Source organism: Procambarus clarkii, chromosome 1 (genome assembly GCF_040958095.1).
Source record: "Procambarus clarkii isolate CNS0578487 chromosome 1, FALCON_Pclarkii_2.0, whole genome shotgun sequence".
NCBI lineage: Eukaryota > Metazoa > Arthropoda > Malacostraca > Decapoda > Cambaridae > Procambarus > Procambarus clarkii.
In genome coordinates this window covers 24,294,972-24,314,960 of record NC_091150.1, presented here as the reverse complement: position 1 = coordinate 24,314,960, position 19,989 = coordinate 24,294,972, and the positions used below count along the sequence as shown (strand labels likewise).

The 19,989-nt window shown below is 45.5% G+C and overlaps 1 protein-coding gene across 5 annotated transcripts in view; it reads left to right on the top strand.

Annotated features, from left to right (window-relative positions):
* LOC123748645 (uncharacterized) overlaps positions 1 to 19,989 on the top strand; it is a 136,389-nt gene that overhangs the window by 4,305 nt on the left and 112,095 nt on the right. The window contains exon 1 of one of the 5 annotated variants that reach the window (XM_069323136.1): positions 13,979 to 14,116. The exons of the other annotated variants lie outside the window; for them this stretch is intronic. The gene's annotated coding sequence lies outside the window, so the exon portion shown is untranslated. Of the gene's footprint in view, positions 1 to 13,978; positions 14,117 to 19,989 lie in introns of those variants that run through there. 5 annotated transcript variants of the gene reach the window in all.

Sequence of the window (19,989 nt, the reverse complement as noted above, 5' to 3'; positions counted from 1 at the left end):
TGGTGTAGCAGTCTAGTCCTGGTGTAGCAGTCTAGTCCAGGTGTAGCAGTCTAGTCCTGGTGTAGCAGCCTAGTGTAGGTGTAGCAGTCTAGTCCAGGTGTAGCAGCCTAGTCCTGGTGTAGCAGTCTAGTCCTGGTGTAGCAGTCTAGTCCAGGTGTAGCAGTCTAGTCCTGGTGTAGCAGCCTAGTCCAGGTGTAGCAGTCTAGTCCTGGTGTAGCAGTCTAGTCCAGGTGTAGCAGTCTAGTCCAGGTGTAGCAGTCTAGTCCAGGTGTAGCAGCCTAGTCCTGGTGTAGCAGTCTAGTCCAGGTGTAGCAGTCTAGTCCAGGTGTAGCAGTCTAGTCCAGGTGTAGCAGCCTAGTCCTGGTGTAGCAGTCTAGTCTAGGTGTAGCAGCCTAGTCCTGGTGTAGCAGTCTAGTCCTGGTGTAGCAGTCTAGTCCTGGTGTAGCAGTCTAGTCCAGGTGTAGCAGTCTAGTCCTGGTGTAGCAGTCTAGTCCAGGTGTAGCAGTCTAGTCCAGGTGTAGCAGTCTAGTCCAGGTGTAGCAGTCTAGTCCAGGTGTAGCAGCCTAGTCCTGGTGTAGCAGGCTAGTCCTGGTGTAGCAGTCTAGTCCAGGTGTAGCAGTCTAGTCCAGGTGTAGCAGTCTAGTCCTGGTGTAGCAGCCTAGTCCAGGTGTAGCAGTCTAGTCCAGGTGTAGCAGTCTAGTCCTGGTGTAGCAGCCTAGTCCTGGTGTAGCAGTCTAGTCCAGGTGTATCAGCCTAGTGCTGGTGTAGCAGTCTAGTCCTGGTGTAGCAGTCTAGTCCTGGTGTAGCAGTCTAGTCCAGGTGTAGCAGTCTAGTCCAGGTGTAGCAGTCTAGTCCTGGTGTAGCAGTCTAGTCCTGGTGTAGCAGTCTAGTCCTGGTGTAGTAGTCTAGTCCTGGTGTAGCAGTCTAGTCCTGGTGTAGCAGTCTAGTCCTGGTGTAGCAGTCTAGTCCAGGTGTAGCAGTCTAGTCCTGGTGTAGCAGTCTAGTCCTGGTGTAGCAGTCTAGTCCAGGTGTAGCATTCTAGTCCTGGTGTAGCAGCCTAGTGCAGGTGTAGCAGTCTAGTCCTGGTGTAGCAGTCTAGTCCTGGTGTAGCAGTCTAGTGCTGGTGTAGCAGTCTAGTCCTGGTGTATCAGCCTAGTGCTGGTGTAGCAGTCTAGTCCTGGTGTAGCAGCCTAGTGCAGGTGTAGCAGTCTAGTCCTGGTGTAGCAGTCTAGTCCTGGTGTAGCAGTCTAGTCCTGGTGTAGCAGTCTAGTCCAGGTGTATCAGCCTAGTCCTGGTGTAGCAGCCTAGTGCAGGTGTAGCAGTCTAGTCCTGGTGTAGCAGTCTAGTCCTGGTGTAGCAGTCTAGTCCTGGTGTAGCAGTCTAGTGCTGGTGTAGCAGTCTAGTCCTGGTGTATCAGCCTAGTGCAGGTGTAGCAGTCTAGTCCTGGTGTAGCAGCCTAGTGCAGGTGTAGCAGTCTAGTCCTGGTGTAGCAGTCTAGTCCTGGTGTATCAGCCTAGTGCAGGTGTAGCAGTCTAGTCCTGGTGTAGCAGCCTAGTGCAGGTGTAGCAGTCTAGTCCTGGTACACCAACCCAGGACCAGTTCTGGGTGTCAACGTTCCCTCATCTGCTGCATCTGTTCTTCCATAGAAAGTTCAACAGCAGATTTCATTTAAAATTGTTTGTTCTTGTTGGAGACTCAATTACTCATCATTACGAGGTTGTTTGATCCACAGGAGGCAGCAGTTGGCTTGTGCTGGCGTCAGGTAGATGCTCTTGATGGCTTTCTCATCGTTCGTAGCGCCGTTAATAGAAGTTCAATTTGTCAGGAAGAGGAGCAGAGAAAGTGTGTGTGGGGGAGCTGGCGGTCACTGGTGTCAGTTGTCTGGGAACTGGTTCATGGACACGCTCCCACAAGGGATACTAGCTTGATTTGTTTTTTTTTTGCGGGGGTTGAGCTCTGGCTCTATCGGCTCGCCTCTCAATTGTCAATCATTTGTTTTTCACACACACATCCAGGAAGCAGCCTGTAACAGTTGTCTTACTCTCAGGTATCTATTTACTGCTAGGTAAATAGGGACATAAGGGTGGGAGAAACTCTGCTCATTTGTTTCCGCCATCGCCGGGGATCGATCCCCGGACCACTGGACTTCGAATCCCGAGCGCTGTCCACTCAGCTGTCAGGCCACACTATCCAATAGTGTGGGGATAGACGCAACTTCCCGTGAGGGATGGTACCATGCCTTTTTTTCTCGGTTAGAAATCTGGAGAGCCGGGTTACTTGAGCCTGTGGTTGTAGGCCAAATGCTGTCCATCCTTGCTCTGAGTGCTATATAGAGTTGTGGTGTTTGGTCTTCCCTCACACAGATCCGTCACTCTACACCAGTGGCTCTGTGGCCACTACAACCCGTCAGCCTGGTAGGACGTCTCTACTTAAGGCCAAACATTGTCGTACTAGAACATTGTGGTGGCACTTTCTCTCTCTCTCTCTTTCTTTAGTATATACATATATAAATATAAATAAATATATATATATATATATATATATATATATATATATATATATATATATATATATGTATGTATATATATATATATATATATATATATATATATATATATATATTACTATATTTTGGTAGCAGTCTTTCCTGTAGACATATATTATTAAATATGACCGAAAAAGTAAGATTAATAATTCTAACACGAATTTTCTCAATGTTTCTTATATTTTTCTTCACTGTTGATGGTAACTGAAAAATCAATTCTCCAAAATTCATTTTTATTTCTAGTCTGACGCGACACTTGAGCGCGTTTCGTAAAACTTATTACATTTTCAAAGACTTTAGTTTACACAAACACACACAACTTTAACTGAATAGAGCTTAAACATCTTTCGAGTTTTTATACCTACATTTGGGTGAAGTGACATGTTACAATAGTTTTGGATGAGGTGAAAATAAACTTTTAACACAAGATAGAACACGAAACAATGAAATACAAACAGGTATTAAAAGTAGGTAACTGCAGAAGGCCTATTTTTATTGGCATATATTTATTGATGCTTCTATATTGGATCGGAGTCTTGAAGTGGGTAGAATATAGTTGTGCATTAATTGGCTGTTGTTTGCTGGTGTTGACTTCTTGATGTGTAGTGCCTCGCAGACGTCGAGCCGCCTGCTATCGCTGTATCTGTCGATGATTTCTGTGTTGTTTGCTAAGATTTCTCTGGTGATGGTTTGGTTGTGAAAAGAGGCTATATGTTCCTTAATGGAGCCCTGTTGCTTATGCATCGTTAAATGCCTGGAAAGAGATGTTGTTGTCTTGCCTATATACTGAGTTTTTTTAGGCTTACAATCCCCAAGAGGGCATTTGAAAGCATAGACGACGTTGGTCTCTTTTAAAACGTTCTGCTTTGTGTCTGGAGAGTTTCTCATGAGTAGGCTGGCCGTTTTTTTGGTTTTATAGTAAATTGTCAGTTGTATCTTCTGATTTTTGTCTGTAGGGATAACGTTTCTACTGACAATATCTTTCAGGACCCTTTCCTCCGTTTTATGGGCTGTGGAAAAGAAGTTCCTGTAAAATAGTCTAATAGGGGGTATAGGTGTTGTGTTAGTTGTCTCTTCAGAGGTTGCATGGCGTTTCACTTTCCTTCTTATGATGTCTTCCACGAAACCATTGGAGAAGCCGTTGTTGACTAGGACCTGCCTTACCCTACAGAGTTCTTCGTCGACTTGCTTCCATTCTGAGCTGTGGCTGAGGGCACGGTCGACATAAGCGTTAACAACACTCCTCTTGTACCTGTCCGGGCAGTCACTGTTGGCATTCAGGCACATTCCTATGTTTGTTTCCTTTGTGTAGACTGCAGTGTGGAAAACTCCGCTCCTTTTCATGACTGTTACATCTAGAAAGGGCAGCTTCCCATCCTTCTCCATCTCGCAAGTGAAACGCAACACAGAATTCTGCTCAAATGCCTCCTTCAGCTCCTGCAATTGTCTGACATCAGGTACCTGTGTAAAAATGTCGTCAACATACCTGCAGTATATGGCCGGTTACAAGTTCATGTCGACTAAGACTTTTTGCTCGATGGTACCCATGTAGAAGTTTGCAAACAGGACACCTAGGGGAGAACCCATGGCGACCCCATCTACTTGCTTATACATGTCTCCATCCGGGCTCAAGAAGGGTGCCTCTTTAGTACAAGCTTGGAGTAGTTTCCTTAGACTGTTTTCTGGTATGTCAAGAGGAGTACAGGCCGGATCACGGTACACTCTGTCGGCTATCATCGGGATGATAGCCGACAGCTGAAGGAGGTATTTGAGCAGAATTCTGTGTTGCGTTTCACTTACGAGATGGAGAAGGATGGGAAGCTGCTCTTTCTAGATGTAACAGTCATGAAAAGGAGCGGAGTTTTCCACACTGCAGTCTACACAAAGGAAACAAACATAGGAATGTGCCTAAATGCCAACAGTGACTGCCCGGACAGGTACAAGAGGAGTGTTGTTAACGCTTATGTCGACCGTGCCCTCAGCCACAGCTCAGAATGGAAGCAAGTCGATGAAGAACTCTGTAGGGTAAGGCAGGTCCTAGTCAACAATGGCTTCTCCAATGGTTTCGTGGAAGACATCATAAGAAGGAAAGTGAAACGCCATGCAACCTCTGAAGAGACAACTAACACAACACCTATACCCCCTATTAGACTATTTTACAGGAACTTCTTTTCCACAGCCCATAAAACGGAGGAAAGGGTCCTGAAAGATATTGTTAGTAGAAACGTTATCCCTACAGACAAAAATCAGAAGATACATCTGACAATACAGACAAAAATCAGAAGATACATCTGACAATTTACTATAAAACCAAAAAAACGGCCAGCCTACTCATGAGAAACTCTCCAGACACAAAGCAGAACGTTTTAAAAGAGACCAACGTCGTCTATACCTTCAAATGCCCTCTTGGGGATTGTAAGCCTCAAAAAACTCGGTATATAGGCAAGACAACAACATCTCTTTCCAGGCGTTTAACGATGCATAAGCAACAGGGCTCCATTAAGGAACATATAGCCTCTTCTCACAACCAAACCATCACCAGAGAAATCTTAGCAAACAACACAGAAATCATCGATAGATAGAGAGATAGCAGGCGGCTCGACGTCTGCGAGGCACTACACATCAAGAAGTCAACACCAGCAATCAACAGCCAATTAATGCACAACTATATTCTACCCACTTCAAGACTCCGCTCCAATATAGAAGCATCAAGAAATATGGGCCAATAAAAATAGGCCTTCTGCAGTTACCTACTTTTAATACCTGTTTGTATTTCATTGTTTCGTGTTCTGTCTTGTGTTAAAAGTTTATTTTCACCTCATCCAAAACTATTGTAACATGTCACTTCACCCAAATGTAGGTATAAAAACTCGAAAGATGTTTAAGCTCTATTCAGTTAAAGTTGTGTGTGTTTGTGTAAACTAAAGTGTTTGAAAATGTAATAAGTTTTACGAAACGCGCTCAAGTGTCGCGTCAGACTAGAAATAAAAATGAATTTTGGAGAATTGATCTTTGAATTACCATCAACAGTGAAAAGAAACATAAGAAAGATCGAGAAAATTCGTGTTAGAATTATTAATCTTACTTTTTCGGTCATATTTATATATATATATATATATATATATATATATATATATATATATATATATATATATATATATATATATATATATATATATATATTTATATATATTATTAAATATGACCGAAAAAGTAAGATTAATAATTCTAACACGAATTTTCTCAATCTTTCGTACATTACGCTTCACTGTTGGAGGTAAATCAAAAATCACTTCTCCAAAATTCATTTTTATTTCTAGTCTGACGCGACACGGGCGCGTTTCGTAAAACTTATTACATTTTCAAAGACTTCACAAATACACAACTGATTAGAACGTATCTCTGATTTTATATCTACATTTGAGTGAGGTGGGAAGGGTGATGTGGCATTAACACAAGACAGAACAGGAGGGGATATTAATAGGGTATTAAAAGTATCAACACAAGACAGAACAGAAACAATGGGTATTGAATAGAAGTGTTTGTAGAAAGCCTATTGGTCCATATTTCTTGATGCTTCTATATTGGAGCGGAGTCTTGAGGTGGGTAGAATATAGTTGTGCAATAATTGGCTGTTGATTGCTGGTGTTGACTTCTTGATGTGTAGTGCCTCGCAAACGTCAAGCCGCCTGCTATCGCTGTATCTATCGATGATTTCTGTGTTGTTTACTAGGATTTCTCTGGCGATGGTTTGGTTATGGGAAGAGATTATATGTTCCTTAATGGAGCCCTGTTGCTTATGCATCGTTAAACGCCTAGAAAGAGATGTTGTTGTCTTGCCTATATACTGGGCCAATCATTAGCCAGATACCCACACCCACGTACAGACTGGCAAAGCGACTCAACGGCCTGCTGACTCCTTATGTTCCTTGCGCCTTCAGCCTGAAGTCTCCAAAGGAATTTGTGGACTTACTGCGGGGCACACGGGCCACAGGGATAAGAGCCTCGTTGGACGTAGAATCGCTGTTTACCAACGTACCTGTGGACGAGACAATCGGAATGATAGCCGACAGAGTGTATCGTGATCCAGCCTGTACTCCTCTTGACATGCCAGAAAGTATTCTGAGGAAACTACTCAAAGCTTGTACTAAAGAGGCACCCTTCTTGAGCCCGGATGGGCACATGCATAAGCAAGTAGATGGGGTCGCCATGGGTTCTCCCCTAGGTGTCCTGTTTGCAAACTTCTACATGGGTACCATCGAGCAAAAAGTCTTAGTCGACATGAACTTGAAACCGGCCATATACTGCAGGTATGTTGACGACATTTTTACACAGGTACCTGATGTCAGACATCTGCAGAAGCTGAAGGAGGCATTTGAGCAGAGTTCCGTGCTGCGTTTCACTTACGAGACGGAAAAGGATGGGAAGCTGCCTTTTCTAGATGTAACAGTCATGGAAAAGGGCGGAGGTTTCCACACTGCAGTCTACACTAAGGAAACAAACATAGGAATGTGCCTAAATGCCAACAGCGACTGCCCTGACAGATACAAGAGGAGTGTTGTTAACGCATACGTCGACCGTGCTCTCAGCCACAGCTCAGAATGGAAGCAAGTCGACGAAGAACTCTGTAGGGTAAGGCAGGTCCTAGTCAATAACGGCTTCTCCAATGGTTTCATCAAAGACATCATAAGAAGGAAAGTGAAAAGCCATGCAACCTCTGAAGAGACAACTAACACAACACCTATACCCCCTATTAGACTATTTTACAGGAACTTCTTTTCCACAGCTCATAAAACGGAGGAAAGGGTCCTGAAAGATATTGTTAATAGAAACGTTATCCCTACAGACAAAAATCAGAGGATACAACTGACGATTTACTATAAAACCAGAAAAACGGCCAGCCTACTCATGAGAAACTCTCCAGACACAAAACAGAACGCTTTAAAAGAGACTAATGTCGTCTATGCCTTCAAATGCCCACTTGGGGACTGTAAGCTCCAAAAAACCCAGTATATAGGCAAGACAACAACATCTCTTTCTAGGCGTTTAACGATGCATAAGCAACAGGGCTCCATTAAGGAACATATAATCTCTTCCCATAACCAAACCATCGCCAGAGAAATCCTAGTAAACAACACAGAAATCATCGATAGATACAGCGATAGCAGGCGGCTTGACGTTTGCGAGGCACTACACATCAAGAAGTCAACACCAGCAATCAACAGCCAATTATTGCACAACTATATTCTACCCACCTCAAGACTCCGCTCCAATATAGAAGCATCAAGAAATATGGACCAATAGGCTTTCTACAAACACTTCTATTCAATACCCATTGTTTCTGTTCTGTCTTGTGTTGATACTTTTAATACCCTATTAATATCCCCTCCTGTTCTGTCTTGTGTTAATGCCACATCACCCTTCCCACCTCACTCAAATGTAGATATAAAATCAGAGATACGTTCTAATCAGTTGTGTATTTGTGAAGTCTTTGAAAATGTAATAAGTTTTACGAAACGCGCCCGTGTCGCGTCAGACTAGAAATAAAAATGAATTTTGGAGAAGTGATTTTTGATTTACCTCCAACAGTGAAGCGTAATGTACGAAAGATTGAGAAAATTCGTGTTAGAATTATTAATCTTACTTTTTTCGGTCATATTTAATAATATATGTCTACAGGAAAGACTGCTACCAAAATATACTAATATATATATATATATATATATATATATATATATATATATATATATATATATATATATATATATATTTATATATATATATATATATATATATATATATATATATATATATATACATTTTTATTTCTAGTCTGACGCGACACGGGCGCGTTTCGTAAAACTTATTACATTTTCAAAGACTTCACAAATACACAACTGATTAGAACTTGCGTTTCCCTGATTTTATATCTACATTTGAGTGAGGTGGGAAGGGTGATGTGGCATTACATTTGAGTGAGGTGGGAAGGGTGATGTGGCATTAACACAAGACAGAACACTAGGGGATATTAATAGGGTATTAAAAGTATCAACACAAGACAGAATAGAAACAATGGGTATTGAATAGAAGTGTTTGTAGAAAGCCTATTGGTCCACATTTCTTGATGCTTCTATATTGGAGCGGAGTCTTGAGGTGGGTAGAATATAGTTGTGCAATAATTGGCTGTTGATTCCTGGTGTTGACTTCTTGATGTGTAGTGCCTCGCAAACGTCAAGCCGCCTGCTATCGCTGTATCTATCGATGATTTCTGTGTTGTTTACTAGGATTTCTCTGGCGATGGTTTGGTTATGGGAAGAGATTATATGTTCCTTAATGGAGCCCTGTTGTTTATGCATCGTTAAACGCCTAGAAAGAGATGTTGTTGTCTTGCCTATATACTGGGTTTTTTGGAGCTTACAGTCCCCAAGTGGGCATTTGAAGGCATAGACGACGTTAGTCTCTTTTAAAGCGTTCTGTTTTGTGTCTGGAGAGTTTCTCATGAGTAGGCTGGCCGTTTTTCTGGTTTTATAGTAAATCGTCAGTTGTATCCTCTGATTTTTGTCTGTAGGGATAACGTTTCTATTAACAATATCTTTCAGGACCCTTTCCTCTGTTTTATGAGCTGTGGAAAAGAAGTTCCTGTAAAATAGTCTAATAGGGGGTATATGGACGTAGAATCGCTGTTTACCAACGTACCTGTGGACGAGACAATCGGAATGATAGCCGACAGAGTGTATCGTGATCCAGCCTGTACTCCTCTTGACATGCCAGAAAGTATTCTGAGGAAACTACTCCAAGCTTGTACTAAAGAGGCACCCTTCTTGAGCCCGGATGGGCACATGTATAAGCAAGTAGATGGGGTCGCCATGGGTTCTTCCCTAGGTGTCCTGTTTGCAAACTTCTACATGGGTACCATCGAGCAAAAAGTCTTAGTCGACATGAACTTGAAACCGGCCATATACTGCAGGTATGTTGACGACATTTTTACACAGGTACCTGATGTCAGACATCTGCAGGAGCTGAAGGAGGCATTTGAGCAGAGTTCGGAACTAGGAGAAATCCTAGTTCCGTGCTGCGTTTCACTTACGAGACGGAAAAGGATGGGAAGCTGCCTTTTCTAGATGTAACAGTCATGGAAAAGGGCGGAGGTTTCCACACTGCAGTCTACACAAAGGAAACAAACATAGGAATGTGCCTAAATGCCAACAGCGACTGCCCTGACAGGTACAAGAGGAGTGTTGTTAACGCATACGTCGACCGTGCTCTCAGCCACAGCTCAGAATGGAAGCAAGTCGACGAAGAACTCTGTAGGGTAAGGCAGGTCCTAGTCAATAACGGCTTCTCCAATGGTTTCATCGAAGACATCATAAGAAGGAAAGTGAAAAGCCATGCAACCTCCGAAGAGACAACTAACACAACACCTATACCCCCTATTAGACTATTTTACAGGAACTTCTTTTCCACAGCTCATAAAACAGAGGAAAGGGTCCTGAAAGATATTGTTAATAGAAACGTTATCCCTACAGACAAAAATCAGAGGATACAACTGACGATTTACTATAAAACCAGAAAAACGGCCAGCCTACTCATGAGAAACTCTCCAGACACAAAACAGAACGCTTTAAAAGAGACTAACGTCGTCTATGCCTTCAAATGCCCACTTGGGGACTGTAAGCTCCAAAAAACCCAGTATATAGGCAAGACAACAACATCTCTTTCTAGGCGTTTAACGATGCATAAACAACAGGGCTCCATTAAGGAACATATAATCTCTTCCCATAACCAAACCATCGCCAGAGAAATCCTAGTAAACAACACAGAAATCATCGATAGATACAGCGATAGCAGGCGGCTTGACGTTTGCGAGGCACTACACATCAAGAAGTCAACACCAGCAATCAACAGCCAATTATTGCACAACTATATTCTACCCACCTCAAGACTCCGCTCCAATATAGAAGCATCAAGAAATATGGACCAATAGGCTTTCTACAAACACTTCTATTCAATACCCATTGTTTCTGTTCTGTCTTGTGTTGATACTTTTAATACCCTATTAATATCCCCTAGTGTTCTGTCTTGTGTTAATGCCACATCACCCTTCCCACCTCACTCAAATGTAATGCCACATCACCCTTCCCACCTCACTCAAATGTAGATATAAAATCAGGGAAACGCAAGTTCTAATCAGTTGTGTATTTGTGAAGTCTTTGAAAATGTAATAAGTTTTACGAAACGCGCCCGTGTCGCGTCAGACTAGAAATAAAAATGAATTTTGGAGAAGTGATTTTTGATTTACCTCCAACAGTGAAGCGTAATGTACGAAAGATTGAGAAAATTCGCGTTAGAATTATTAATCTTACTTTTTCGGTCATATTTAATAATATATATATATATATATATATATATATGTATGTGTGGGCGTGTACTCACCTATTTGTGCTTGCAGGATCACGCGTTGTCTCTTGGATCCGGCCTTTCGAGCTATCGGTTTTTTACAGCAATGACCCCGGCCCCATTTCCCTATCATTTCTAGTTTTAAAATTATGAATAGAGTTTGCTTCCAAAAGCTGTTCCATAAGTGCATTCCATTTTCCCACTACTCTCACGCTAAAAGAAAACTTCCTAACATCTCTGTGACTCATCTGAGTTTCCAGCTTCCACCCATGTCCCCTCATTCTGTTACTATTGCGTGTGAACATTTTGTCTATTTCCACTTTGTCAATTCCCCTGAGTATTTTATATGTTCCTATCATATCCCCTCTCTCCCTTCCTTTTTCTAGTGTCGTAAGATTCAGTTCTTTTAGGCACTCTTCATATCCCATCCTTCGTAACTCTGGGACAACTCTGGTTTGCCTCGTCGCAAACTTCTGAAGCTTTTCCAGTTTCCTTATGTGTTTCTTCAGATGGGGACTCCATGATAGTGTGGCATACTCTAAAACTGGTCTCACGTAGGCAGTGTAAAACGCCCTAAAAGCCTCCTCATTTAGGTTTCTGAATGAAGTTCTAACTTTCGCCAGTGTAGAGTACGCTGTTGTCGTTATCCTATTTATATGCGCCTCAGGAGTTAGGTTAGGTGTTACGTCCACTCCCAGGTCTCTTTCTCGAATCATTACAGGTAGGCAGTTCCCCTTCATTGTGTACTGTCCCTTTGGTTGTCTATCACCTGATACCATTTCCATAACTTTACATTTACTCATGTTGAATTCAAGTATCCATTTCTCTGCAACCTGTCCAGGTCCTCTTGGAGGATCCTACAATCCTCATATGTCACAACTCGTCTCATTAATTTTGCGTCATCCGTGAACATTGACATGTAGGATTCGACTCCTGTAAACATATAATTTACGTAAATTAGAAAGGGGATTGGTCCCAGCACCGATCCTTGAGGTACTCCACTCTTTACTATTCGCCAGTCCAACTTCTCGCCCCTTACCGTAACTCTCTGGCTCCTTCCTGTTAGGTAGTTCCTTGTAACAGGAGGGGGGGGGGGGTCGGAAGAGGTGAAAAAAAGTATAGCAAAATAAAGGTAGAAGGAGGAGAGGAGGAAAGAGGGATGAAGGATGGGTGGATAGAACATGGGGGAGGTTGAGGCAGGAACTGAGGTGGGGAAGAGGCGAGCGGGAATAGAAAACGGGGAGCGAATGGGGAGAGGGGAGGCAGGAGGGAGAGAATGAAGGAGGAGGAGTAGAGTGATGTAGGAGGAATAAGAAGAGTAGCCTGACTGTTATACTATTATTGATGTTATACCGACTGATATTCTAAGATGTTCTGATGTTTGTTGCCACCACCGGTCATTGAAAACTAAATCTTTGATAAACTAAATTTGATATTCCTAGAGTACGACTTAATCAAACCAGAAATGCTCTGCAAATCAAGGGGCCCAGAATGTGGAATGACCTTCCCAACCATGTTAAAGACTGTACCTCTCTCAACCAGTTTAAGATAAAAACTAAACACTACCTAATAAATTCCCTGTAATCTACCTCACTCCTCTATTGTCAACCCATGTCTGTTATTTTCTTTTTTTTTAATCAACACTGTTTGTCAACCTATTGTATTTGTGCTGCTTTTTCAGTCTTGTTCCCCCTTTTTTTTTTTTTTTTTTTTATCTTTATTTGCATTTGTTCTCAACACTTTTTATTCTTTATGCTCAATTAGTATTAAGTTCTAGATATTAATGTTTTTCTTGCCCGAAACGCATTGCGTAATAGTGGCTTTAGGCATTGTATGTACTAGCTCTATCTATATATCAATCCATTAATGTAACATCACTTGTATGTATATACCTTCCATGAATAAACATCTGAAACATCTGAATCTGAATCTTAATTTATTTTATTTAAACAATGCGACAGGAACACTGCTTAATTTAGTTATCTCTCACGTGTTCATCTAGATGTCTCTCTAGCCTTAACTCTTACTTGAGGGGACATTGATTCAAAAAGAGTTAAGTTTGTCAAGAAACTTGACAAACTTTGTTGTTTGTTTGTCAAGAATAACAAAAGTCAAGTTTGTTATTCTACACATAGATATTTATTAATCAAATATCTTCATATTATTTCAATTTCCAGCAATTGATATTTAACACTTTGACCAATCAAGACAATGTATTACTGACACTCTTACCTCACAACTCAGATGGATATACACCCTGAGGGGTGCCTGGGGTGTCACCCGTCAGGGTGGGAAGACTGGCTGGTGTTACAGTGCCCTCTCCTATTTCTTCTGTTTGCCTGCTTTAAGAGTCATATCAGCTTTCTTTACTGATTCTCTGAGATACAAGGAGTCTGTTGGTATATGCGGCGACCAGATCGTCGCCAGATAAGGGAGAAATTTACATTATAAGTTTGTAGGTAAGAGGAAAGAGGCGCCCAGATACAAATGAAGTAGTACCCCCTACCTGCAGATCCGCCATTTTGTAGAAAATGCTATCCGAGTGCGGATTGGGTGGCTTAAGTCACGGGCTACCAATCAGAGCCCGCCGTGACGTGACCGAGTGCCCCGGGCGGCGCCAACGTCAGAGCTGGTCTGACTACGAAGGGGAGAGGACGTTTCTCGGTCAGCTCTCAAGGATTTGAAGCTCTACAAGCCATACTCAGTGGATTAGAGCTAGCCATCGCAGCCCACCATCGTTATTGGAGACCCTGTGCTTCTGGGAAGCAAGAAGAAGCCAAGTTCAATGAGCAGAGGAGTGCCAAACTTGGATAATTGGTCGGCGACGACGCTGGGCGGCACCGCTTGATGCTGAGGGGTCTGGAGGGTGTGGCGGGCAGGCTTGGCTGTGACCGGGTCACGTTCACTGAGGATTTAGGAGGGACGACACTGTTCCTAGGACAAGGAGCAACGCCTTGTGGAAGGGACGAGTGTGTGCATATAGTGATTAGCTCAATCCCCACTGGTGAATCAGGATTGGGATATCTGAATCTCTGGGAGTGGTTCGGCGGCGACGCGAAGGCTTCACGACACCTGAGGACCTGTGGAACGTTTCTGGATCGTCAAGGACCGACTCAGGAAGCGTAGGAACCTCACATCATCGAGGGACAGGCGTCGTGAGCCTGGAATGTAAAGGTAGATCAATTTTCCCTCCCAATACCCCTTGTGTGAGTTGGCTAGATAGGCCAAGATATTTACCTATATATGTGGCAGTATAGCATTAATACTTTAGTAGTAGGATAGGCTGCAGGGCAGCTTGTGTCTAGGACTGTTGGAGAGGACAGTGTGTGTGGACGACAGGACAGTTGAAGAGGAGGTGCCGACGTGGCGAAGAGGCCTTCTGTGAGAGTGTGTGACTCCTTTCCAATCTGCCCAGTTGAAGGAGTGTTGGAGGTCGTGAAAGAAGAGTTGCTGTCGATCTCCAGATTTAATATTCTCATTATTTTCATTTTCTGTATTGACTGTGATTGTATGTGTGATCATGTAATTTGTGTCAGTAAATTCACACATTTTATCATCGTGTTTAAGTGTGCCTTCATTATAATATTCTCTACGAGCATACACGAGGGTTATCATAGTACCGCCTTGGGAACATCACGTTTTCTATAGAAGCTCTTATCGTCTGGATTATCTTCAAAAACTAAGACGGTTAGGTGAGGTTGTAGTTTTCTATTCAGTTTTTCAGGTAAACTCAAATATTCACAATATATCTGACAGTACGATTTAATACTAAGTGAAAATAAGTACAATTCCTAACTGATATCAATAGTACATAATTGCACTTATTTGTCTTCTTACATTTACCACCCCATTTTTGGAGGACGGGCTGCTCAAGCTGCCCACAATCATTATACATGGATTACATTTATGTTCTAGACTGATTATAGTGATAAAGTTGGAATACAAGATAAATACATTATGAATTTAAAAATTATTGATAGTACTTAATAGTACAATTTATCCTTTATTAAAGGATTTTTAAAATACGTCACTAAAAGCTATAATTTTGTTCCAACAATATTTTTAACTATCAGCTCTTTCTGGAAGCTTCTGGATTCTTGATATTACATGCACATTGTCTCGTAGGTATTGAGCCCAATGGCGTACTTGACCAAATGGTCATGTAGGATCACGATGTAGATAACGATGATTCTTAAATCCTCAGTAGAGATATGATTCTGATGTAAAATATAGATATGAACAAATCCACAAGGGCCGTGACGAGGGTTCGAACCTCGTTCAAACAGCTTATTGACAGAGGTTGGGTGCATGGGGAGAATTGTGTAAAAACCTGGTTTGTGTCGAAGAGGCTGCAGGATCCGTGGTGGGTCAAGATGAATTCCCGGTTGCAATTCTTGTACCATGTCGTAGCTCAGTCGATTAAGGCGCGTCTGGGATCCTCTTGGACGTACGTTCGAATCCTCGTCACGGCCCTTGTGGATTTGTTCATTTGATGCATCACGCTATTGTTATTTGTGTGTGTAGTGTAGTAAAATATAGATATGAGAATATTACATTCCTTACATAACAATATTGACGTAGTGGGGTGGAATTTTCAACAAGGTCTGTAAGCTGTCTTTAGCTTTGTTAGGTCTGAAAGCTTCCTTGAGTCCTATGTTATACCAGTAAACTTTCGTAAGTCCTGTGATAGGTTTGTAAACTCACTTTAGTCCTGTGTTAGGTTAGGAAGATTACCTTAATCCCGTGTAAGGTCTGTAAGCTTACTTTAGTCTTGTGTTAGTCCAGTAAGCTTACTTTAGTCTTATATTAGGTCTGTCATCTTTTCCGTAGCGATGTTAGGTCTTGTGATTTCAGTCTTCCTTCATAACCTATCCCTTGCAATACCGGATCAAGCTTCGTTGCACACCTCTGAACCTTTTGTAGTTGTGATAATGTCAGTGTTGGGACGAGGTTGATGTCACCCGCTCCAGTGTTCGAGTGCTGCTCGGTGGAAGGCTGTCGTCATGCGGCTGACCTTTCCCTGCCTGTCATGGATGACGCGGAGGTATGTCCGGCGATACACACACACACGACACCGTCATTTTTGCCTCTTGTGTGCTCAGGCACCTTCAGGATTCTTGGTGACGAGTGGGAAGACTTGTGTGCACAGAGAACAGTGTAGGAACGTCACAGGTTCACGGAACTTCACCCTTGTAGGTCAGGGAAAAGAAATATTTCTGGAACACAGGAAACACCACATATGAATCACCACACTACCTGGGGTGTGGGGGTACACCATCACCACACTACCTGGGGTGTGGGGGTACACCATCACCACACTACCTGGGGTGTGGGGGTACACCATCACCACACTACCTGGGGTGTGAGGTACACCATCACCACACTACCTGGGGTGTGAGGTACACCATCACCACACTACCTGGGGTGTGCAGGTACACCATCACCACACTACCTGGGGTGTGGGGGTACACCATCACCACACTACCTGGGGTGTGAGGTACACCATCACCACACTACCTGGGGTGTGCAGGTACACCATCACCACACTACCTGGGGTGTGGAGGTACACCATCACCACACTACCTGGGGTGTGCAGGTACACCATCACCACACTACCTGGGGTGTGGAGGTACACCATCACCACACTACCTGGGGTGTGAGGTACACCATCACCACACACTACCTGGGGTGTGGGGGTACACCATCACCACACTACCTGGGTGTGCAGGTACACCATCACCACACTACCTGGGGTGTGGAGGTACACCATCACCACACTACCTGGGGTGTGGAGGTACACCATCACCACACTACCTGGGGTGTGGGGGTACACCATCACTACACTACCTGGGGTGTGGGGGTACACCATCACCACACTACCTGGGGTGTGGGGGTACACCATCACCACACTACCTGGGGTGTGGAGGTACACCATCACCACACTACCTGGGGTGTGGGGGTACCCCATCACCACACTACCTGGGGTGTGGGGGTACACCATCACTACACTACCTGGGGTGTGCAGGTACACCATCACCACACTACCTGGGGTGTGGGGATACCCCATCACCACACTACCTGGGGTGTGGGGGTACACCATCACTACACTACCTGGGTGTGGAGGTACACCATCACCACACACTACCTGGGGTGTGGGGGTACACCATCACCACACTACCTGGGTGTGGGGGTACACCATCACCACACTACCTGGGGTGTGGGGGTACACCATCACTACACTACCTGGGGTGTGCAGGTACACCATCACCACACTACCTGGGGTGTGGGGATACACCATCACCACACACTACCTGGGGTGTGGGGGTACACCATCATCACACTACCTGGGTGTGGGGGTACACCATCATCACACTACCTGGGGTGTGGGGGTACACCATCATCACACTACCTGGGTGTGGGGGTACACCATCACCACACTACCTGGGGTGTGGGGGTACACCATCACCACACACTACCTGGGGTGTGGGGGTACACCATCACCACACTACCTGGGGTGTGGGGGTACACCATCACCACACTACCTGGGGTGTGGAGGTACACCATCACCACACTACCTGGGGTGTGGGGGTACCCCATCACCACACTACCTGGGGTGTGGGGTACACCATCACCACACTACCTGGGGTGTGGGGTACACCATCACCACACTACCTGGGGTGTGGGGGTACACCATCACCACACACTACCTGGGGTGTGGGGGTACACCATCACCACACTACCTGGGGTGTGCAGGTACACCATCACCACACACTACCTGGGGTGTGGGGGTACACCATCACCACACTACCTGGGGTGTGGGGGTACACCATCACCACACTACCTGGGGTGTGGGGGTACACCATCACCACACACTACCTGGGGTGTGGGGGTACACCATCACCACACACTACCTGGGGTGTGGGGGTACACCATCACCACACACTACCTGGGGTGTGGGGTACACCATCACCACACTACCTGGGGTGTGCAGGTACACCATCACCACACACTACCTGGGGTGTGGGGGTACACCATCACCACACACTACCTGGGGTGTGCAGGTACACCATCACCACACACTACCTGGGGTGTGGGGGTACACCATCACCACACTACCTGGGGTGTGGGGGTACACCATCACCACACTTCCTGGGGTGTGCAGGTACACCATCACCACACACTACCTGGGGTGTGGGGGTACACCATCACCACACACTACCTGGGGTGTGGGGGTACACCATCACCACACACTACCTGGGGTGTGGGGGTACACCATCACCACACTACCTGGGGTGTGGGGGTACACCATCACCACACTACCTGGGGTGTGGGGGTACACCATCACCACACTACCTGGGGTGTGGGGGTACACCATCACCACACTACCTGGGGTGTGGGGGTACACCATCACCACACACTACCTGGGGTGTGGGGGTACACCATCACTACACTACCTGGGGTGTGGGGGTACACCATCACCACACACTACCTGGGGTGTGGGGGTACACCATCACCACACTACCTGGGGTGTGGGGGTACACCATCACCACACACTACCTGGGGTGTGGGGGTACACCATCACCACACTACCTGGGGTGTGAGGTACACCATCACCACACTACCTGGGGTGTGCAGGTACACCATCACCACACACTACCTGGGGTGTGGGGGTACACCATCACTACACTACCTGGGGTGTGGGGGTACACCATCACCACACACTACCTGGGGTGTGAGGTACACCATCACCACACACTACCTGGGGTGTGAGGTACACCATCACCACACACTACCTGGGGTGTGAGGTACACCATCACCACACTACCTGGGGTGTGGGGGTACACCATCACCACACTACCTGGGGTGTGAGGTACACCATCACCACACTACCTGGGGTGTGAGGTACACCATCACCACACACTACCTGGGGTGTGGGGGTACACCATCACTACACTACCTGGGGTGTGGGGGTACACCATCACCACACACTACCTGGGGTGTGGGGGTACACCATCACTACACTACCTGGGGTGTGGGGGTACACCATCACCACACACTACCTGGGGTGTGGGGGTACACCATCACCACACTACCTGGGGTGTGAGGTACACCATCACCACACACTACCTGGGGTGTGGGGGTACACCATCACCACACTACCTGGGGTGTGGGGGTACACCATCACCACACACTACCTGGGGTGTGGGGTACACCATCACCACACTACCTGGGGTGTGCAGGTACACTATCACCACACTACCTGGGGTGTGGGGGTACACCATCACCACACACTACCTGGGGTGTGAGGTACACCATCACCACACTACCTGGGGTGTGCAGGTACACCATCACCACACACTACCTGGGGTGTGCAGGTACACCATCACCACACTACCTGGGGTGTGCAGGTACACCATCACCACACACTACCTGGGGTGTGCAGGTACACCATCACCACACTACCTGGGGTGTGAGGTACACCATCACCACACACTACCTGGGGTGTGGGGGTACACCATCACCACACACTACCTGGGGTGTGGGGGTACACCATCACTACACTACCTGGGGTGTGCAGGTACACCATCACCACACACTACCTGGGGTGTGCAGGTACACCATCACCACACTACCTGGGGTGTGGGGTACACCATCACCACACACTACCTGGGTGTGGGGGTACACCATCACCACACTACCTGGGGTGTGGGGTACACCATCACCACACACTACCTGGGTGTGGGGGTACACCATCATCACACTACCTGGGGTGTGGGGGTACACCATCACCACACTACCTGGGGTGTGGGGGTACACCATCACCACACTACCTGGGGTGTGGGGGTACACCATCACCACACTACCTGGGGTGTGGGGGTACACCATCACCACACTACCTGGGGTGTGGGGGTACACCATCACCACACTACCTGGGGTGTGGGGGTACACCATCACCACACTACCTGGGGTGTGGAGGTACACCATCACCACACTACCTGGGGTGTGGGGGTACACCATCACCACACTACCTGGGGTGTGGGGGTACA